Here is a 5150-nt window from a genome sequence, read left to right as displayed (position 1 = left end):
CGCGGCTGGGTGTGGAGGCATCAGCTGGGTGTGGAGGCCGCGGCTGGGTGTGGAGGCATCAGCTGGGTGTGGAGGCCGCGGCTGGGTGTAGAGGCCGCGGCTGGGTGTGGAGGAATCAGCTGGGTGTGGAGGCCGCGGCTGGGTGTGGAGGCCGGTGGGGCGAGGGTCAGCTCAGGTAGTGAGGTGCGGGGGGTGGGGGGATGGGGTCTGTTTGGTGGGGGGAGGCGTATTATATAGTGGGCTATACACATGACATACAATATACATTCATATATATGTATACCAGGGTATGTATGACACTGAGAATATGGGGTTGGCACTTTGTTATATGTATGACACTATAAACTGGGGTTGATACTTTGTGGTGTGTATGGCACCGAGTATCGGAGTTGGCACTTTGAGATGTATATTTCACTATGGCACTATATATACATGGTATTCACTTTGTATGTCCGGGCCGCAAAGTATACACTAAACACAGAAATTGTTCACTATCATTCACTGAGCCCACGAGGGAGGTGGTGGGGTAGTGAGGGGAGATTGAAATGCGGTCACTACCAGCCTCCTCCGCCTGACCGGTGAGCGAGTGTTCTTAGTGACGCTTTACTCTAAGGTTCACTTTCCCTCACGCGCCTCCCTCCGCCCACACCCTGCCCCATCCAGCCCCGGCCGTTAATGTGGTAGGCCTCCCTCACTGGCACTGTTGCTGGTGAGTTCAAGCTTGGTAAGCCGGAGAAAATTGTAAAATACCGTTGACTAAATACCGTTTAATATATATATATATATATATATATATATATATATATATATATATATATATATATATATATATATATATGTATATATATATATATATATATATATATATATATATATATATATATATATATATATATATATATATATATATATATATATGTATATGTGTATAACTGAAAGCAGCTCACACTCCAGAAGTGACTCGAACCCATACTGCCAAGAGCACTTTGAAACTGGTGTACAGGACACCTTAACCACTCGACCATCATGACTGGATAAAAGATGATGGTAGCTGAGGCTATTTTCTCCTCATCCTGCTGGCACTCTGATGGTAATCTTGGGTTTAGTATTTTATCAAATCACCTCATTCTTTGGGGCATACGTGAGGAACACAAACGCAAACAAGACTGAATGGTCCTCAGTCATATATGCAACCTGCCCCGGGGCAGTGACGATGGACAACCTGCTGCAGGAACGAGGAACAATATCTCCCTCAACTTCATTTCAACAGATAATCTGCTTGAAGCAATCAAAGCGACGTCCACCAGGACCTTGCCCCACATCCCCAAGGCTGCCCGTCATCAAGCAGCAGCCAAACTCACCAGTCTGCTGACAAAGGTCAACAATGCTCACAGAACCTCTGGATCGTGGCACAATCTCCTTCTATTTGGGAATGCATGCCTAGCATTACCGCCCAGGAGAGACAAGTCATTAGCAACCTCTGAAATCAGGGCACTTAATGAATTCCCCAGAGCAGACAACCCGGTCCGCCTCCCCCCTCGTGCCAAGAACACCAGCCGCAGGACGACAAACAATAACTCATCTGAGAACCACAAAATGAGAGCACAGATCACCAGGAAAATAGAAGAGGGCAATACCACAGGTGCCATCAGAATCATGACCAGCGATGACACTATTGCCCCCAGGAACGCCACGACAGCAGAGGCTCTTCAAGACAAACACCCACCCAGAGCCCCCGACAGCAGCAGGGATCCCCAGGAAAACAATGCTGGCATAGAACCCTTGACTGTTCGAGAATCTGAGGTGTACAAAGCAGCCATGTCTTTCCCAACAGGTTCAGCAGGGGGCTTTACAGGCCTAAGACCCCAGCACATCAAACAAATGCTGAACCCGGTGCTTGGAGATGCTGCAAAGGACCTTCTAGTGGAACTTACCAGATTCTCCAACATGTGTTTGGCTGGCGGCATCCCTGAGGACATCAGGCCTGTCTTTTATGGAGCAGCACTCTGTGCTCTAAAGAAGAAGGATAGGGGTATCAGGCCCATTGTCGTTGGCAACACCCTCCGACGCCTTGTAGCTAAGGCTGCAGTGAGATCTATCAGCCAGGAAGCAGCCACCTTGCTGAAACCTCATCAGCTCGGGTTTGGGATTTCCCTAGGTTGTGAAGCTGCAGCACATGCAGCGCGGGCTTACATTGTTGATCTCCCAGACCAGAAGGCACTAGTAAAGCTTGACTTCAAAAATGCCTTCAATCAAGTCAGACGAGACGCTGTCTTCAGGGCTGTACACAACCATTTCCGTCCCCTTTACCCATTCATCCGATCGTGCTACAGTGGGGACTCTAAGCTTCTTTTTGGGGAGCATGAAATAAACTCCTGTGAAGGTGTCCAACAAGGTGACCCCTTAGCCCCCCTCCTTTTCTGCCTAGCTATCAAAGAGGTCACTGATTGTCTGACAAGCGAGCTAAACATCTGGTACCTGGATGATGGCACTCTAGCTGGAACTCCGGAAACCATTTTGGAGGATATAAGGAAAATCCAGGAGCAGGGAGCAGCCTTAGGCCTCATTCTCAATGCATCCAAATGTGAAATAATCTCCCGCAACCCAGACATCACTGGGCAAATACAAAATGTTCTTCCAGACATTCTCGTTGTCGAGCCACCGGACTGCACTCTCCTGGGTGCCCCCATTGGCCCACGAGCAATCGAGGAGGTCCTGGTTGCAAAAATCACTGACCTAAAGAGAATGCAGGACAGGATTGACAAGATTGATGCCCATGATGCTCTCTTTCTCCTTACAAGATGCCTGTCTCTCCCTAAGTTGACCTACTTTCTGAGATGTTCTCCATCCTACAGCAGCCCTAAGTTAAATGTGAATGTCACCCTTCTGAGGTCCATGCTGGTGAAAGTCCTGAACCTGCCATTGGACGACTCTCAGTGGGAGCAAGCAACCCTTCCTGTAAGACTCGGCGGCATTGGTGTCCGCACAGCCTCCCTAATTGCTCTACCAGCCTTCCTTTCCTCCTCTCATGCATCGCACGACCTCGTCAGAGATATTTTACCTGCAACCCTGAGAGATTCAGCAGGAATACACGATCCTGCTTTCACTGAATGTTCAAATCAGTGGGATGTTCTTGCAGCCCCAGCAACCATTATAGAGCCAACAAAACAACACAAACAGTCCGGCTGGGACCACCCTCTAGTGGAAAAAGTAGCTGATGCCATGCTCAGCGTCGCAACATCAGACAAGGAGAAAGCCCGCCTCAGAGCAGTGCGTGGCCCCCATGCAGGAGACTTCCTCCTGGCAGTACCCATGTCAGCAATGGGCATGCGCCTAGATCCAGAATCCATTCGTGTAGCAGTGGCCCTCCGCCTTGGTGCCCCAATTCACACTGAATACAAGTGTACTTGCAACAGGGTGGAAGCAGACCAATACGGACTGCATGGGTTGCATTGCAGAAGCACAAAGGGCTGGCATGCAAGACACAACGAGGTCAATGACATCATCAAGAGAAGCCTCGTCTCAGCTGGGTGCCCAGCGGAGAGAGAACCTCGCATCCTAGGGGTCCAAAACCCGGATTTCCCCGCACTTCGCCCTGGTGGCATCACCATATACCCATGGAAGGAGGGTAGACAGTTGGTGTGGGACTACACATGTGTATCCACCCTGGCTGACACCTATGTACACTTCGGAGCTGATCAAGCAGGTGGGGTAGCCAACCACAGGGAAACAGCAAAATCACTCAAGTACAGGCGACTGGAAGGTCAATACCTCTTTGTTCCCATAGCGTCTGAGACGCATGGCCCCTGGGGCAAGAGTGCCTTGGGATTTCTCAAGGAATTGGGTTCCAAGCTCATTGACGTCACCAGAGACCCAAGGGCTTCCAGTTTTTTATTTCAGCGTCTCAGTGTGGCGATCCAGAGGGGAAATGCTTGCTGCGTCCTCGGTTCCTGTCCAGAAGCGGAGGAGCTTCAAGAGATCATAACCTTTAGGCATTTGTCTCGTATGTTTTGTAACCTTTAAATACACAATAGAGGAAAAAAAAAAAAAGGGAAGGGGGTGGTAGGAGAAAATCACACAGAAACTGTATTGGAGGGGACCTACATTCCCTCCAATGCGTTATGTGTGGTTTCCTCCGAGGCTATGGGTCCCCCTTCTTCCAGCCAGAGGTGGTACTCCCTTCCCTTTTATACATATATATATATATATATATATATATATATATATATATATATATATATATATATATATATATATATATATATATATATATATATATTTTTTTTTTTTTTTTAAAGTTTGTGAGGGTACCACCTCTGGTGCTAATGTGGGGACCCATAGCCTCAGAGAAGAAAGGAAGAAAATATATATATATATATATATATATATATATATATATATATATATATATATATATATATATATATATATATATATATATATATATATCTACCTCCCATATGAGAGGGAGAGGCCTAGGGGACGGACGTGTGGCGGAGGAGCTGCTGCCTTCTCAGCCATTACCCTGAGACATCTTGGCCTCACCGTACCAAGACTCAACCATATTCACCGTGAATACACCAAGCAGACGTGGAAGTGGCCGGAAGTGCCTACTGTGTACCATCTATGTGAAAACTTATCAAAACAGGTGGGTTGGCAGTGTGGAGTCATGGAGGCTGGAGTGAGGGGCCAGGATGGACCCTGCAGGCCTCCCATAGTGAAGGGAGGTGGGGGGTGAGTGAGGGGTGTTGTGTGGTCAGGAGAGAGAGGTGGGGGTTACGCGTGTGCCAAATAGTGTTTTGTGTTTTTCTTTTTTTAAAGTTTTGTTGAACAAGTTACGTTGTCAGCGATAATTGACGCAACATATCTATCATATTGCTAGTACATCACACGTGCAGTGAGTCAGATTACAAGTGTGTGATTCATTCATTATTGTGCAGTGATATACGGGGGAATTATACCAGTGTTAGTGTCGCCCTGACCCCCGCCCCCACCCAGCGCCCAGGCCGGGAAGTACCTGCTCTCTCCCTCCTACCCACCCCACCACGTCGCCTCCCCACCCACGAGGCCACCTTGCCACCCGCCCATAGAAGCCGGGAGGCTCCCATCTGTGTCTACGCTACCCACCCACCCAATGTATACCCACATAT

Source organism: Procambarus clarkii, chromosome 30, assembly GCF_040958095.1.
Source record: "Procambarus clarkii isolate CNS0578487 chromosome 30, FALCON_Pclarkii_2.0, whole genome shotgun sequence".
In the NCBI taxonomy this organism is placed as follows: Eukaryota; Metazoa; Arthropoda; class Malacostraca; order Decapoda; family Cambaridae; genus Procambarus; species Procambarus clarkii.
This window is presented reverse-complemented; position numbering follows the sequence as displayed.